The sequence below is a fragment of the Octopus sinensis genome, linkage group LG2, assembly GCF_006345805.1.
Source record: "Octopus sinensis linkage group LG2, ASM634580v1, whole genome shotgun sequence".
NCBI lineage: Eukaryota > Metazoa > Mollusca > Cephalopoda > Octopoda > Octopodidae > Octopus > Octopus sinensis.
This window is the reverse complement of record NC_042998.1, coordinates 172,226,252-172,245,695: the sequence shown is the minus strand read 5'-3', so window position 1 is coordinate 172,245,695 and position 19,444 is coordinate 172,226,252. Positions and strand designations below refer to the sequence as shown.

General features: G+C 35.6%; 1 protein-coding gene and 1 long non-coding RNA gene across 10 annotated transcripts in view; both read right to left on the bottom strand.

Annotated features, from left to right (window-relative positions):
• The window catches only part of LOC115229173 (protein phosphatase 1 regulatory subunit 12A), a 216,354-nt gene that overhangs the window by 157,638 nt on the left and 39,272 nt on the right, over positions 1-19,444 (bottom strand). The gene's annotated exons all lie outside the window — the stretch shown is intronic.
• On the bottom strand, positions 1,989-14,818 carry LOC118762120. Its single transcript, XR_004997899.1, has 3 exons — positions 14,680-14,818; positions 5,737-5,741; positions 1,989-1,999 (listed from the first exon to the last, which is right to left on the bottom strand). It is a non-coding gene; the product is annotated as an uncharacterized LOC118762120 (long non-coding RNA).

The following is a 19,444-nucleotide window of genomic DNA, read 5'->3' as shown; positions in this document are numbered from 1 at the left end:
CCAATCATATGTGTGTATGAACTTCCTGTATTTTTCCATTCAGTAATCTAAGCTTGAATGAGCTAGGCTTCTGTGAGAAACCTGCAAAACTGAGTCACAGCTGAACAGAAGCTGCAACACATTAGGACAAGTGTGTGCGTGTGTGTGTGTGTGTGTGTGTGTGTACTGCTTCCAGCAAGCCCACATTGCTCATCGCTACACCTCCCCTCCAGGACTGCCATCTTTTCATCACTAACAGCACACTCTCTTGGGTTTACAGTGATCCACCATCATTTACCTTTTACTCACCACTCACACTTACACCTCCAGGATGCCCTCTAAGCCTTTCTCCTGTACTAGCCATTACTTCTACCCACCATTCTCTCCTTCTTCACTGTCTTGCTAGCTACAATGTTTTCACAGCATTCACACAGTGTTTTCCCTCTTACTATAGTACCCACCAGCATCTACTTACCTCTTATTTTTTCCCCTCTCCCATCGCTTCCCTGCTTCTTCAACCCCAACATATCTAAGTGTTTACCCTCTGACTCACCTGCAGGCCAACACTTTCCCTCCACTCTGGTCTACTGCTCGTTCCTTGGTACCTTGTGTTCATGCTCACCCCTCATGTTAGGGAACACTAGACTTCCCCCAAAACAACCCACTGTACCACCTTTTCAGCTACATCTTTTCTTTTCTCTTAATCCAGTCACTGATCACTTCTTTCTCCCTTATTTCCTGCCATAAGATTGATGTAACACCATACCTTTTCCCTATTAACTTTCTGTGTCTTTTACTCTGTAAATTTGCTTCGTTAATATATAACTATCTATATATTTATACTTGATTATTCAGTACCTGAAAATTTTCAGTCTTTGTTTTCTAGATTATATGCGCGCACGCGGTGCGGTCTTCTGTCTGTCAGCTCCTGTCAAATGATGATGATGTTGCATATCTAACCCAAGCAGGTTTGTTTATCTGCGTCATTATCGCCTATTCATCACATATAAAAAGCAAGTATACTCAGCTAAATGTATAATGTCAGTGTGCATGAGGAACTAGGCACACATGACCAGAAAGATAAATTTTGTTAAACCTTCCACAAAAGTTAAATAATTAGTTAAAATAATTGTAACAAGTGACAAGAAAATGTGCAAAAGAAGATCCACCCAATTCATGTAAGTGTAGAGAAGTGGACACAAACATCACAAAATATCTTTACTACAAAAGGGTTGGTGGCATGAAGAGCATATGGGAACTTTAAGCTAGTATTATTTAAAATTACAGATGTGTGAGAATATATATGTATATATTTTAATTGTTTCAGTCATTAGACTGTGGCCATACTGGAGTACCATCCCGACGATCTTTAGTCAAATGAATTCCAAGTTAAGTGGGTGTAAACAAATCAACACAAATTGTCAATCGGTGGCGAGAGACAAACACAAAGACACACACACACACACATGACAAGCTTCTTTCAGTTTCTGCCTATCAAATCCACTCACAAGGATTTGGTCAACCCAAGGCTGTAGAAGACACTTACCAGAGGTGCCATGCAGTGGGACTTGACCAAGAACCATGTGGTTGGGAAGCAAACTTCTTACTACACAGCCATGCCTCTGCACACACACACACACACACACATTTTATTGACAGTTACTTCAAAGTCCCACCAGTAGTTGGCCTCATCAGTCACAGTCAATACAATTATTATAAATATCAGATTACAGTTAGTGAGGCCTTAGTTCAGTAAATGCTCACAATTTTCATAATTATAAAAACCTCCATATATAAATACATGTATACTTACATACCATTGTAAACACACTGACTGGTTTTTATATATGACAATTATTTAGAGCATGTTCGTGAAAATAAAAAGGTAGATAGGTAGGCAGAATTTGTAAGTGCCTGTGTACATACAAATTTTGCCTACCTATCTATGTGAATGAGTGAGCATATAAGTGCCTGTGTACATATATGCTCACTCATTCACATAATCAACCACTATAACTTACTAAATATGTGGTGCTGTGCCACAACATATACATATATGGATCTATTATTGCTCATGTCACAATAAAATGCATCCAGTACACTTTGTAAAGTCACTGGAGATAGGAATGGTATCCAATCATAGAAACCAAACCAAAACTGAAACATTTAAGCAAGATGTGGTCCTTCAATCTGCTGAGGAGTATCCTAATTGTACACAAGGACTCCAACTTGACAATCTGTTCAAGTCATGTCAGCACAGAAAGTATATGTTAAAAAGTAAGGTGGATGATCTATTCTTGATAGAAGTAGTTATACAGGCAAGCATAAAAGTGAATGAAGTGTGTATGTAGATAGGCAGCTGAAGGAATCTTGAATCAAAGTTAGTGAAACCTTGGCATTTTACATTCAATAGTTTTGTGACCAGGTTATGATGATAGACATCTCCAGTCATGTCTATCCCATTTATGGGATAAACATGACTGGCTATTTAGAAGGTTGATAGAAAGTTAAATAGGTAGAGAAAGAGGTTTGATAAATAGAGAAAGGTGAAAGAGAGAGATTTAAAAACAATGATAAACATTTTTGCATTCAATGTTTTAAAGAGAACACACTCCAGTGATAGCCACTGTGTTAGACAAAGAAATAGACAGGACACTGCCATAAAAACAGGGTTCTAACCCCAAATTAGGAAGAAGTTATGAAAACAAGAAATTTAGAAAAAGAGACAATGACACTACAGTTGTTAGCTCAAGAATTGTTTATCAGCAGAAATGTTTAGTTGTTCAAATGAAAGCTAACATAAGTTGATCTAAGTATCATTTCTGTGTAATTCATACTATTTGAATTCATCCAGGTGACTTAGTAAAGTTGTTGCTTGCTTGCAACACAATTTTAAAAGAATGGTTACCATTTTCCCAAGTGTTCAATCATATTAGTGAGAAAACAAGTTAATGACTCCATGAATTTAATATTATCCCTAACAATATTCATACTTTCATTGTTCATCATCATCATCATCATTTAACATCCCTTTCCCATACAGGGTGTGACAGAATCCAGCAAGCTGTCAAGCTTCAGTGTCAGCTTTCACATGTTTTCTAAAGCTGGACACCCTTCCTAACACCAACTTTTTTAGTGTGCACTGGGTTTTTTATATATATATATATATATATATATATATATTTGCGTTCTATTGAGCCAATGGCACTGGGGAGGTCACCAAGTGAGTTGCAAAACAGAAAAAGAATGAGAAAAGGAAAAATATCATAAATTTGTACTTCTTTCCTTGCATATTTCACTCTTGCTTTACTTTTTTTTTTTTTTTTTGTCCCACATTATTTCTTAAACAGATGTATAATTGGGCTGATAGATATGTGGCTGTTATTTTTAGCAAGAAGATGTTGAAACATCTAACATAAAAAAATTGTAAAATATACATTATAGAATGTGACACACTCTCCATATATATATATCTTGCACATACACATACATAGAGACATATGGATATGCCCTAGTTTTCTCCTCGTCTCTATTACTCATGCATTCTATCTGTCTTCTACATAGGATAGACTTTATTATCTTTTCACTTTGTTTTTTTTTTTTAGTCACTCCTTTTTTTCTATTTGTTCCCAAGTTCCATTTTCCTTAATATCTGTATCCACAGTCATTTTATTTCCAATGATAATAGGAGTGGATTTCTTTTAAATTATGTAGCTACTATTTCTAGGATATACAGTGATGAATAACAAAAGTATTTTATTAACAACTGAAATGTATAGTTCTAATATCAATTGTGGAACATGAAATGTGGAATGACGTGTAAGGTGGAAAGATTGTATATTGAACATGATCAATATAAACTGCAAATAGGTGGAAATTGCAGCTGATTTCTTTAGATACTTCATAAAGAAATAGCAGGGAGTGGGAGGTGTCAAAAGACATACTAAAAAAGTTTTACACACACAAACATGCATTTATAGATATGTTCACTCACATTACACATGTAAACACAATCACATACACACATATCCAAATTCATGTGCATACACATACATACACAAGTCTGCATGTGTTAGGGATGGTGGAGTATCATTTAAGCTTTTAGTTTAGCCAGCAACACTGTTTTGGGGTTTTTACCACTGTCATAGAAGTGGCAGTAGTAAGATATCCTTTGGAGGTCTCCTACATGGAGGCATACATTTATACACATAGAGAAAGACAATCACATATATACCAGGCAGACAAGCAACTGAAGTGACTCAAACTATAATATTTACATGCAAGAGAGAGGGAGGGGGAATGTGCGTGTGTTTGTTTACACACATACATACATATGAAAAATTTTGATGATAAACTTATATTTTTCCTTTTAGCTTTTTTACCCATGGCATCAGACTCTTGTATGTTTGTATGTATTCTAAAAGCAAGCTGGGTGCACATACACATGGTATTCTTGTGTAGATTCATAAGGATTTTCCTGTATGTTCCACATGCTATGACTTGCCATACATTTAAATTTCCTTCAGCGTGGAATCTGTTATAGCCTTATATCAACTAAATGTTACTTCATACCAATGTAGCACAATATTAATTAACAGTTTGTTTATAGATATGGAAATATGAAGTATTTAATAAATACAACTGTAACTAGTCAAACATAAGACCCGTACTCCATGGCAGAAGTTTGAAAATTGATCCCTCTGGTGGTGTAAAGCACTCATGGCAGAACTACGTAAAAGCACCCAGTACACTCTGTAAAGTGGCTGGTGTTAGGAAGGGCATCCAACCATAGAAACTGTGCCAAAGGAGACTAGAGTCTGGTGAGGCTCTCCAGCATGCCAGCACTGGTCAAACCATGCAACACATGTCAGTATGGACAACAGACATTAATGATGATGATAATCACTGTAAGAGAATAATAAAAGAAAAATATGAAGCAGAGAATAATAAACCCACCAGTTCCATTACTAACATGACTACCTATAAGAAACAAACAAATATATATATAAAAAAAAAAAACACTAGTCACACTAACAATAAGCAAACAGTTGTTACAGCATGGAATGGGTACTTTTTGGATGTTGAAATTTATGAAGAGAATGTCCAGATTCAGTCTTTGCATGAGCCAAATAAGACAAGTTTTAAAAATATAAATTCTAGTCTAATATTCTTTACCACTGTCTTCTTACAACAATCACCACCACCATGGGAAACATGAATTATTTTCGTAATGTAATCATAAAAATCTAAAGATATTAACATATTACACTTCTTTATTTTTAATTCAAACATTAGCTAATTTTTCAAAGTATTTGACAACATGCAATACAAATAAGTTCAATTCAATAATAATTCATTCTTTAACTAATTTTATAAAAGTTAACAAGTTTCTATTTTACTCATGATTAAGGTTTTATTATAATCTGCTCTCTAATTTTGAAACCATTGATGAACTACAAATATTTACATGTTTATTTCAAATTTTACTAAAAATCGTTACAAAAATATATTGAGTTATGGTTGTGGGGTGACTGCTATGCCGCCACTACCATACCAACACAACCACTAATAACAAACAACAATTTTTCCCCCTCCCTCCATTTATTACATTGGAGAACATGGCTTTTGTCATCTGGTGTTGACATTTTTGCAAGTAATTTTGTGACACTGATTTCAAAAATGAAATCCATTTTGCTTTATCACAAAGATTTTTTACAAACTCAAATATCCATTTTGCAACATTTCCAGTATTATCACTATTTCTAATGATAGATTTGGCTTCATCAAATTCAGACTCATGTATGGAGCATGACATAACACTGAAAACAGTTTTTCAATATCATTTGAAGTAAATGCAATTACAAAAGTGAAAACAGAAGTCATGATTTAAGTATCTTCAGTAAATAAAGCGCAGCAAACATGAGTAACTTCACTAATTTCAATGGAACCAACTTTAAATGCCATGATGACAAATATCCTTTATACAATTAGATGTTAATAAGCACATTTCTGTGGTCCTTGACATAATATGCCTCATATTTGTGGAATTTGTCTGCAGATATCACCATACTGTGCTTGATTTAATGGAACTATCATGACAAACCAGATGAGACCTGGTTTGTTGAACCTTTAACTATTTACGAAAATTGTATTTTAGATGCACCCCTTAATGTTGTGAGGTCACATGGGTCAAGGTCACTTTTTGTCAAGCATAGTCAAAGAACTGTAGAAAGAACTTCATGGTATGTATGCTCTTTATAGAATTTTACCATCACAAATCTGTATTTACTTACTTTATAACAGTTGACAATACTAAAAATGCCTTTCCCAGCTGACAACTGGCTCAATATGTTTTGCGTTTCAGAAATATGGCCAGTTGTGAGAGAAAATGCAAAAACAGCCCCAATGTCTTCTACTATATCTGTGTGCGTTACACTTTATCTCAGCAGTGAAGTAAAATCAGATTTTATGAAGAAACCTTACCATACTTTAGCATGAAACTGGGTGATCAAGACAAAGCCTGGACACCTCCTATAGTGTGCAAAACGTGTGTTGAAACACAGACATTGACTGTTTCAAATATTTAAGCAGTGAGTTTCTAGCTTTTTCTTGTGAGAAAATTAAAGTTGGTGTGTTTAATAGGCCACAGATTAAAAGGCTATTACAAGATGAGCAGTCCTGGGAGACCATGTTTCTGGCATTAAAAAGAAGCATGGAATGCTTTTGGTGCAGTTGTGAATTCCTGTTTAACAAAAAAAAAAATTGATATGATAGAAAATTTCTAAACCCAGCACCATTAAATTAAGTAGGACTATTTGTAAAAAGCAAGACAACTAAATATTTTTTTTTTAAATGTTCCTCCATGTTATAAAATAATGAAAGCAGCTGACCAGCCCTATTACTTATGAAAAAACAACACAATTGTACTTATTCAGAGATTAAGTTGTAGAAAAAAAAACCTGATGTGATAGTTGAAAATTGACTGCAGTTTTGAAATCAGCATGACAAATTTTAAATACCTAGCCAAAGATAAATCTCTGTACCTGGCTTTCGTTGACATGGAGAAAGCCTTTGACAGGGTCCCCCAATCCCTTATCTGGTGGTCAATGAGGAAACTAGGGATAGAGGAATGGTTAGTGAGAGCTGTGCAAGCCATGTACAGGGACACCGTCAGTAAGGTGAGGGTTTGCTGTGAAGAATTCCAAGTAGAGGTAGGGTCCACCAAAGTTCAGTCCTCAGCCCCCTCCTATTTATCATAGTCTTCCAGACAATAACAGAGAAATTCAAGACAGGATGCCCCTGGGAGCTCCTCTATGCTGACGACCTTGCTCTAATTGCTGAGTCATTATCAGAACTAGAGGAGAAGTTTCAGGTGTAGAAACAAGGATTAGAATCGAAGAGCCTTAGAGTCAACCTAGCTAAAACCAAAGTCCTAATAAGTAGGAAGGCAGACAAACCACAAATTTCTTCAGGTAGATGGCCCTGCTCGATCTGTAGAAAAGGTGTAGGTAGAAACTCTATAAGATGTGCCCAGTGTAAGCTATGGAGACATAAGAGGTGCAACAACATCAAAGGAAGGCTAACTGGGAAGATAGTTTTTGTATGTGGCAGATGCTCAGGGCAATAAACAGAGAGTTCAGAGAGCTCTTACCTCTACAAGTGACAAAGGGCATCTCGCTCAGAGTAAAAGGTAGACTGTATGACGCATGTGTATGAACAGCCATGCTACATGGCAGTGAAACATGGGCCATGACTGCTGAGGATATGCGTAAGCTCACAAGGAATGGAGCCAGTATGCTCCGATGGTTGTGTAATGTCAGTGTGCATACTCAACAGAGTGTAAGTACTTTGAGAGAAAAGTTGGACCTAAGAAGCATCAGATGTGGTGTGCAAGAGAGACGACTGCGCTGGTTTGGTCATGTGGTGAGAATGGATGAGGATAACCATAACCTGTGGGCTATGCCAGGGGTGTAACCAGCCCACTTATAGGTACCTTTCCTACATTGAACACTAAACTCTGTTTGTGAAGACCTGTTGAGACAAGCGAAATCAAAATCAAAGCAAATTTTCAAATTTGATGACTGGCACCCATGCCAGTAGAGCGCTGACAGCACCATCCAAGTGTGATCGCTGCCAGAGCAGCTGACTGGCTTCTGTGCCGGTGGCACGTAAAAAGCACCATTCAAACATGGTCATTAGTAGCATCGCCTTACTGGCACATGAAAAACATTCGAGCAAGGTCGTTGCCAGTGCCGCTGGACTGGCTCCTGTGCAGGTGGCATGTAAAAAACACTTGAGCGTGGCCATTGCCAGTACCAACTGACTGGCCTCATGCCAGTGGCATGTAAAAGCACCCACTACACTCTTGGAGTGGGCGGCGTTAGGAAGGGCATCCAGCTGTAGAAACTCTGCCAGGTTAGATTAGAACCTGGTGAAGCCATCTGGTTCGCCAGTACTCAGTCAGATTGTCCAACCCATGCTAGCATAGAAAGCGGACGTTAAACGATGATAATGGTGAATTTTAGTCTAAAGCAAATGAAAAAGCAAACAGAAATTATGTTCAAAATTGTTCCCCTCTGCTGTCTTCAATATCACCATAGCCAACACCACTATGATTCCCAACAGCTCCTTTCTGAATTACTTCCCCTTAGTATGATGAACTGTTAAAAACAAGTTATTAATATTATGTTGGTTAGTTATTCAGGGGGAAAAAAATCCTTTTTGCTTCTTCACTTGCTTCCCTCTCACATGTAACATGAATACTTGATCAGCACACCACTTTTATGAAAATTGTAGTAGAAAAACCAAACCTTTTCAATATGCCCCTCTCCACCAACCAAATGATAGCCAATTTCTTGGATATTACATTAGCTTGTAAGACAGGTAAGCACCACACATATATGAAACCTAACAAGGAAACAGTAGACATCCATAAGAACTATCACCCCCCCAGCTATAATTAGGAACCTACTAACAAGCATCAATAAGAGTCTCCTACTTTTCCTACAATGAATAAATTTCTAACAAAACAGCCCCCTACAATAACAATACCTTACCTAAAAAGTGCTTTTACTTTATATGTATGTGTGTGAGTGTGTATATATATATCCAATCTATCCCCATGCCCAAGGATTACCAGACAGCTGAAAGTAAGTCAGGTGTAATCACCCTCATAATTGATATGCCATGATAACTACTGCCAGGAACTTCCTATTTCTTGTAAAGAACTACTTTACTAACCACACACAAATACCACAATGGTTTTAATGCTCAGAATGTTACAGCTAGCTATTCTTGTCTATATAATAATACTTCAAGCATTACTTAAACTACCTTATATCTATCTGCTCAAGCCCCAACCCAGCAATGCACTTGCAGCTTGAGTAACCACACTCAAGCTTCCAATCTATCAAAAATCAATCTGGCCTTCCCCAGACTATGCCATATTTCCAAAATAGCAAAATGCCAAAAGGTTTCAGTCCACTAACTAATACTGATGGCAGCTAGTAAAGATCTCTAGAGACAGTAGTGAGCATCACTTATGTTTTAGACGATATTATTCTTTAAAATTTGTTCAAAATTTCCTTCAGGGAGTGCAACTAAATCAGTCTTCAGAAAAAGATATGATTATTGAAGCAAATATTTTAGTTTTTACCTTAAAGTCAGACAAAAAAAAAAATACATTTAACATGCCAGTATCACAGTCCGTAAAAGAAATTCTGAGTATTAGAGCTAAACAGATTGAAAACTAGAGGCAGGAAATTCTCTTTGCAACATTATTTTCAAAAGCAACTGGAGGCAGCTTTACCACTGAAATATACCCTTGCTTTTATACTATGGAATTGTCTCAAAATATCAACAAATTTGGGTGGCCACCCAACTTTCCTCATACAGTCCTATTAACCATGTCAAAAGCTTTTATAAGATCAATAAACCTTTGATAGAGATCACACTGTTCAATAGATTTCTCTAGTAATTGCCAAGCAGTAAAAAAAAATGTCCACTGGCTTTCCTAACATCAACAAACACTTAATAGCAGTCAATATATTTCTTTTATAATTGTCATACAGTAAAAATTATATCCACTGGTTTTCCAGTAAGACCAACATATGATGGAGCTACATTGGATTTCTAATAAGACAGACACACACATGGAGGAGTCTATTTTTTAAAAAACCCTCAAAAGTACTTTCTTAATGACTGAAAGCAATGTGGTACACTAATAGTTTTTTAACCCCATCCTTATATATTGACAGCCTTGGACACTAAATGCAAAAATTCATCTATTAGTCAGTGAATAGTACCAGCCAATTTATCACCTCTACATAGAATTAATGAGGGGGTTTTATCAATGCTAGTGGCATTACAAGTTCTCATTTGGCTAATCACCTTCTACAGTTTACAAGAGTTGGCTATTATCAAGCTCTTGAATGATTGCTGATTTAAAAATTGTTAATCATTTCATTATTTACTATGGAAGGATTCCTAAGAAGATTCAAAGTTGCCAGTCCAGTACCTCAGTCAAATCTTGAAGGCCATATATGTACACATACACACACAGAAGTATGGCCATGAGGTTAAGAAGTTCACTTCTCAACCATATGGTTTCAGGTCCAATTCCACAATGTGGTTCCCTGAAAAAGGGCCTTCTATAATAACCCTGAGTCAACCAAAAACTTGTGATGGGATCTGGTAGACATGAACTGAGAGAGGCATTCTTTTTCTCTCTTTGTGCATATGTACATCAGCACAAAGGCTATACAGAGGCAGTACCCTTCAATGAGTGATGAGCAACATGTAACCTCTCCTCAGATACTGATCCACACACTCTCAGGTAATCAGTTATGATCAGAAAAGAGCTCAACATCTGATTCAGTAGCAAGACTGCCCCAGCTGAAACATTCATAAGGAGAGTTTGTTCCTACTGGCCTGGGCAGATCTGCAGGGGCATACCTTCAATAAAAAATTAAAAAAATAAAAGAATAAAAGAAGGCCCCAACAGCAGATAAAATAGATGAAGACCTATGATCTCAATGGCTGAACTGATGAAAGAAGGCAAAGCCAAATAAACTGGCTATGAAGTGTAGAACTGGCAGCAGTCCCAAAATGATGACCTTGTGCCAAAATTTGAAACCAATATAGGTGCAAGGTTATATATTTATTTACAGCTATCAAAATTTGATTAACAATTATTTTATCAACTCTGAAGGATAAATGTGAGGATCTGAACTTGGAATGTAATGAAAAAATTGTTTCTAACATAGGCACAAGATCAGAAAAGAGAAGGAAAGGATCAGCTGATATAAAAAAAAATAAATAAATAAATAAATCACCTCTACAATATGTTCTGGTACTTTATTGATCTTGAAAGGATGAAAAGCAAAGTTGACTTTCACAGAATTTGAACTTAAGCCAAAACAAATATTGTAAGGCATTTTTTCCTATTGTTCAAGTGATTATAATGCAAAGCCTTTAGTTACGTAATCTTCCTTTTCTAGTAGCATCCACTACCCATAACATATTACAGTTTGAAGCAATTTCTTGAAACAAAGTAAATAAATTTCCTTCAGAAATGATCTGAAACAGATGAATGACCTACATAAAGCCATTGGAATAATGAAAATTGAATTCAAAATAGAAGCTAAACATTGTTTAGACACTGACTGTAGTAGTTACCCAATGAGCTTTTAAAGTAACTTGGTGAATAATTATCTGATAATCAACAAGGAATGTAAATATCATATCATAAAGCTAGAGAAAGGCAAAGAATATAGGTCACTGTAACAACAACTCCCGTGCTCTGATACTTCAAAATTAAACTATAATGCTACAGTTATGATAAACAGTTCACCTCATAATACTAAACAATATACATGTATATGTCATATATACATGTTATATACATATATAATGTATGTACATATGTATTAAATTCTGCTTTAATGAGCCAGGTTTATGTAAAACAAATCTAAAAGAAAAGAGTCTGCTGTATTCATTTGTCTGTAATCATAATGCACAAACTGCTTCCATGAAGCTTTGAAAAAATAAAGCAGAAGATTGTTATTGCTTTAAATTGTGCTTATTCTTGAAAGTTAGTACTTCTAGACAATAACTGTGACAACAAAGCCAGAACTTTTCAATAAGATTCATGAAAGCAAATGCAGTTTTTGTAATGAACTAATTTGAAGATGAGGCCTCAGACCACTGTTGTATTAAAAGCAATATTACACTCAATAACCAGCACCTCCAGAAGAAGTAAAACAGCATTTTTCTGGCTATCACTTCTTTAACAAAATCAGAAGTTACAATGCCACAACTTCTCTAGACTACTAGGAAACAACAGTAATGAGTCAAACAGCCTAACAATGAAATTACACAAAGGTACAGTACAGAAATCAGATGACTAATTTGACCACAGTATTTGAATTTCATCTTGTATTACAGATGAATCAACAATAAGTTTGTGAAAAGATCTTGAGCAGTTAAGAGAACATGAAATAAAAAGGCAATGGGAAATGACTGGCAAGTTTCAAGTAAAAATCTTGAATTCTAATTGGAAAGAGTTTTATCTTATAAGAAAGCTGCTATACTATAAACCAGAACCAACAGGATTTGGTACTTTAACCCTTTTATTACCATATTTCTGTTGAGATGCTCTGTGTTTCTTTCAATTAATTTTAAATATAACAAAGAATTTAGTAAAACAACTTAGTTATCATTCAGCTGGTGTTAGGAACATAAATTGTGACTAAGGTTTGGTGGAAGATTTTTCATTCAGAACTTTTGAAAACAAGATATACTACAGAGCCTGAGGCAGTTTCAGGCGGTTTGGTATCAAAAGGGTTAAGAACTGTAGATGTATTACCTACTTATTGAGAGGCTTACAAACCAATAGGGCTGATGGAAAGTGATGATGAAATGAATGATGTAACCCTTTAGTGTTCAGATTAATTTGTCTGTTCACATTAATTTTGATTTATTCAGGTTCAAGTGGGGTGTCCACAATATTTGCTTGTAACTTTGTTAATTTTCTACATAACAGATTTGAAAGTTTGTAAATGGGTGCTTATATATACCAGTGGTTTATAGTTACGTAATTTTAGCTGATCTGATTAAATTTGACTTTTATGGCCAGATAATTTTCATTAACAGGTGTAAAAACAATAACATTATGAATAAACACTAAAATTCATATTTTCAATACATCTCCCCTGTTTGATTTGTTACTAAAATTATTCCAGATGTCAACCAGCAACAATTTTACATTTTTCAAGATGAGGTACATTAATTTGAATTGATTAAAATACAAGATTTTATTCTTTCTCTATATTTCATTCAAACATTTTCATTGAAAATATAGTACAAAACTCTTACTAGTCAATATACCATTGGCTATGCACTCTTATACAATTCAATGAATTCATTTATGTAACAGAAAGCACCTAACAAAAAAAGCTCGTTAATAGGTGAAGCAAAGGAGAATATAGATGTGTAACATACTGAAAATTAATATGTATTTCTCACTTTCACATATTATTTATAATAAAATGTGAAAGGAATATATGATAAAATAACATAGTTATGACATATTTCTGTCATGAAACTGCCTAAAGTACCCATTACACAAGGGCACTTTGCAAAAGGAACACATATACGAAGTCTCAATCTGATACTCTTTCACAGTTTTTCTTTCTTGCAGCGAACACAGTGTTGCAAACGTTTTTTTCTTCCATTTATCTTTTCAACTTTATGAAAGTTAATATTTTCTCTGTTGACATCCATGTCATGTGAATTTTGCTTTTCTCCCAGTTCTGTGCTTTCTTGAAGAAAAGCCCTCACAAAACTGAGATGTGATGTCAATTCGTCAAATGGTCATAGTCGTGGCTTTTTACATGTACAGTATATGAATTACTATAGCTAAATTAACTAAAAACTACTAAATGAACCTCCATTTCTTCCTAAGTCGTCCAACTGGGTAATATGCCCGATATTGGTCAGATTTATCAACCCCACCCATATATTTGTTATAACAAATATTCACCTGGGGTTTCCCCTCAGCACCAACTCTAGGTTGTTCATTAGTAGACAGAAATAAAATCTGTCTTTTGTCTTTGAAAGCAGTAGCTAATAAAGTTTCCTTTTGCATTTGTAATATGTCCTCTTTTTTTTCATATTTTGTTTTCATTTCACAGGGTACACCTTTACAGTTGCCCATAACAGTGCTACACATGTAAGTACTTACAAGGGCAAGATTTTCAGCTGAAGCCACTGAAGAAAAAAAAGTCAAAATAGAGGTGTCAGTGCTGATCGTGAACTGGTTCAGTAAGAGACTTTACTACATCATGTCCCAATCTTATATGGTTTGTTTCCATTATATCTTTTACCTGTGTAAATATCGAAGTTTACACAATTTCTAGTGTCTGATTCACAAACTTCCCATACCTTCATCCCCCATTTAGTGGGTTTGGCAGGCATGTACTGCCAAAAATGTACTCTGCCCTTATAGCCTATCATGGCTTCATCTACACTGAGATTTTTCCCAGGTAGATACAGTTTTATAACTATTAAGGAGTAAACTACAGGACGTACTTTGTACAGGAGATTGTGGTTTGGGTCATTTTTGCATTAGCAGAATCAATTAAATGTAAATACTGAGGTATTTTCGAATACCTCCTCTTCAACATTATACTTGAGATATACAGATCACCATACCTTATATCAGAACTCCAGTAGTTCTACAATGGAGGAAGCTGTTTAACACCAAACATAATATTGAATGTGAAAAACGCTCTCATTTCCACAGTATAAGTTGGCTGCTATAGTGGATCATTTCTTCCGCAAATAGAAATTATACATTGCACATACTTGTTTTCAAAAATACTTTCTAGTAAAAAATAAAAATAGATAGTCCAATGGTTGAGGAGGAAAAATTGTGTTGTGGACCAGTGTTTTCAGTGAAATCAGGAATAGTGATAGGTACTGTAATCTTTGACCATGTTGCTATGTTTATGATATCATTTTACATCACTTTCATTTTTATCACTTTCGTTCTCAAAATCTTCCTCGTCCAACAAATATTCACTAATATCGATACCAAATTCATCCAAAGACAAAATACTCATGTTTCCATCTATATTTTCTATATCATCAAGAGTAAAACTTTCAAAGTTGGAATCGCTACTTGCTGATGCCATTTCATTAAAAACTAAGGTAAAGACATCGATTCAAACATTGAGAAAACCATGTGGTCTAACAATTTCACAGTATTTATACTTGAATAAAGGCAGGAAAGGGCTTCATCTCGCATTATCTCAAAGCTACAAGAATTTAATAACTTGGTTTGTTTATTTTTTTTAGCAATTTCGTAGAGCAGCCGGATTTGGCCAGTTTGAACAAATAAAAGGGAATTAATTTTGGACGGTCTGAACGCTAAATGGTTAAGAAGCAACAAATGTACCTACTGCAAAGGAACTTCATCAGTGTTTGAAAAAAAACAAATTAATAACCACATATCTCACAAACCATCTAACCCTGTGACTTTCTCACTCCTGTAATTCAAGTGAGAATGAAATGCATTGTGGTAATCTATAAGAGGCTATCAAGATTAGTAAGTGCTTTTAAAGATTTAATTTCTCCTTGTCCTGTTATTAGCATAGTTCATCGTTCGTTTGACGGATCCAGTGCCTTTCGTGGAAGCTTTCGCCCGCTTCTTAGGACCGACTAACCCGTGCTTGACCGCTGTTGGCATGGTACCCTTCTCCACTTCAGTCTTTGAAGGTCTCGTTTGAATATTTGCTGTGCCTCACAAACAAAATCATATGAAGTGAAATATGATACAGAAAAGTTGAAACATAATGGAATCCAAAATACCTGTCCTAAATGCAGAGGAGTGAGCTCTGTACTCAGTCTGATCATGAGTGTGTTGCTACATTAGTCATGAACAAAGAGGCAAAAGTTTCTTATTGTCAACAACACTTGACAGAATGTTATGTGAAAATAAGATTGTTCTTGGAACAGCAACCTGAAGAATTGCTGCCAAACTTTTACTTAATAACTGCATTGTACATTCTCATTTCAAAGAACCTTTAAAGGCTGGTTACCCGAATTGCAATATATCACCACTGAGTACAATTGGTCAGTTTATCAGTCAAACAATTCATCATAAATGAATTGGCTAAAACAGAGTGTTTGAAGCAATAGACTGTACATTCCGACATGTCTATGAAACTGGCAGATCTGTTGGAGAAATTACAGTGGTGTTTTCTGGAAACTGGTGTCAAATTCTGAAAGTTGCACTAACATGGAGGTGGTGTGGAGGTAATTAATGTTTCAAAAGCTTTTTGAGAAGAACTACAAATCACACAATTCATCAGAAACATGCATTCAGCTAACAGCAGAAAACTTTGCAGTGCTTCTGCTTAGAACTGGCAAAGGAATCAACTGAAGATGAAAGTTCTATAAAATCTTGCTTTCAAGGCCAACTTGTAAAAGAAATTTTTTTTTAATTTTTAAAATACAAAAAAAAAAGAAAACCCACTAGAATTACTTCAACAAGGAGATAAGCAACATAAGATGAGAGGGGAGTAACAGGTTGAACACCCCAGTAGAGATGGTGTGTTCAGCCACACCTCGCAGACATAAGTGCAAAGATGCTACTGTGGAGAATGGGCAGTGGCACTCACAACAGCCACTGTGATTTTGCAAACGAAATCAGCAGTGCAGGGTTTGAGAACATGAGGTTTTGACAGCAACCCATACAAACAGATAATGGCTGGTCAGGTTCCAGTATTTGTTTAACTTTCTCTCCTCTGCATTACAGGAAGGGATAGCCAGGTTTGCAGCTGATGCAGCAAGGTTGAAAACAGAGAACATGTCACAACATATTACATCGCAGATTAGGAATTTACTTTTTTTGTATGTGAAGCAGATTATTCCATCGGAGCACTTACCACCCTGATGGTCAATGCCTGCTAGCTACAATTGTGATGAGTAACTGGCTGCATTGAGGCCACTTCTGATGCCATTCAGAGGAGTTTGTTGGGGGAACTGGCCCACATTACGGATGCAAGATACTGGATGAAGGCAGAATTCATTGGCTCCACAACATTTGTGCAGCTCACACATGCAGAGACTAAAGAGCTGGACCACTGCCACACAAGTGCACTCATGATCAAGAAGGGCACCAAATTGAGTCATGCACTGCAGTTTGATTAAAACTTTTGCAACTGTATTTTTGCAAACCTCAAGCTGCAAATCTATGGGTTGATTCTCGCAGCATGCAATCCTTTGCCCAGCTAACAATAGTGGTGTTGTACAGTTAATGATATTAAAATGACTGCTTTCCAGTTAAATCAAAAAATATTTAACCTTCTCTGGTGATATTCCTGGTTCACCAACAATATCAAACTTGACATTCAGCTGAATTCCTGGTATAGTATGAATTGTCAAAACCATACAAAAAAAAAAACATTTAAACTAAAAATAGATCAGCCTATCAGAACTAAGGTAGGTCGAAAGTGCAGAATTTAATCTTACTCTAATTTTTTAACCATGCATATCTCACCACAGCTGAGCACTTCTGGGATGAAAATACACAAGTATAGACAGTTTACAATTAATGCTACAAAATTTATGTGAAGATAATGGGAATTTGATCAAGTATATTTTAATGACTTCAAGTTAGTTGGAGAGAGATTTGAAGTGGAAGGTGGTGATGATGAGCTTCAAATGAGGGGTCATGGTTCTCAATTAGGTGGTAGTGGTGGTGGTAGTAGTAGTAGTAGTAGTAGTAGTAGTAGTGAAGTTGGAGATTTTGATACAAGTTGGAATAATTTTACAGTAGCAAATATTGATTCACAGTTTTAAAAAAATTTGTAAGCTCACAAAATATCCCGAACTTTCTAACAGCAGAAAGTACAGACAGTGGCTTTTCAAGTTTATCCTTCAATGCATTTTAGGAGAGTTTGCACAATGTAATTTTGTAGCCTCACAAATACATGAGCTAAAGCTGAAAACATTAAAAGTTTTACACCAGTGTCACTAGATAAATGAAAGCATTCATTGACTAAAACACAAACTGGAATATCTGATTTTGAAACCATGTTATGCAGACTATAGGCTGAGTAAGGAAGGAAAAAACTGATGTTCAGAGCTGGATGTCATCAAGTTGTGATTCATGATTATTTCTTTGCTATCTAGAGATTTCTGCAAGTTATTAGTGATAGACAAAATACACAATGCTGAGTGATTCGCTTCAGAAACTAAGATTGTATTATATAAGCCAAACAAACTTAAGGAATGATATCCACCAAAAAATGCATAACTGCCAGATATTACATAAAGGGCAGACATTAGTAGAACAGAAACAGTAGAGGAGAAATTCTGTAGTTCTAGCAGACCATCTCCTAACTGTCCTACACACACACACACACACACGCAATGGGAAATGCCACGACAAGTCAAAAGCACTATCCAAAGAGTCTAAAATTGAAAAACTAACAAAACGTAGAGATTTTCGTTTTCTGTGTTGAAAGAGTTTTTTTTCATATTTAATATGGCAAGACAAAGTCAATATCTCATATGAAATTATCACAGCTCTGATAATGTAGTCACAACAACCAGACAAGCAAAGATGGGTTTGCATTAAAATCCCAATGCCACCCAAAGTTTATCCATAACTATAATGTATTCATGGGAGATGCAGCAAAAATAATCCAATGATGCAGCTCCACATAAGTAGAAAACACTATGTAACCACAACCATCATGAAACATACATTCTATTCGATTATTTCATGCATAAGTTCACACAAGGGAAAGAAACATGAACATCAAGTTTCTGAAAAACTATCCTTCAATGTCAAATGCATTCAAAAGTGGGTATCTACTTAAGGGACATCAAACGCATTTTTTCAGTCAAATATATGCATTTATGTCCTGAGCATAAAAGTGGACTTACTATCATGGCAAAATGAAGAATGAAAAACTTTTTAGAGATATATTGTATATAGAGTAATTCTATAGAGACGCATGTCAGAATTAGTACATTGTATCATAACATTTTGATGATTCATTTTTCTCTTACATAATCCAGTGTTGACATTAAAGACAAACAACAATCACTAAATACATGTAGCAGATCTTCTTACTGCATAGGACTTTTTTTTCCCCCCCACTTTTTATTTGGACCTTTAAGATCTACGTACTTTCTTAACTGTTTTGACTACATAATGTGAAATACAAAATAAACTTCCTCTTAACTTTCATCTCAACAGAAGTTTGTCGAAAGCAGCACACAACAGAATCAGCCAATTGCCAATTCACATTATATCTTGATTCTATCATGCCCTAGCAGGAACTACCTGAACAAGCTCTACCAGATTCCCATCAAAGCAGCAATGAACAACATGCATTGAAAAAAAAAAAAACATATTGCCAGAAGCAGACAGCCACCACAATTCCAGTTT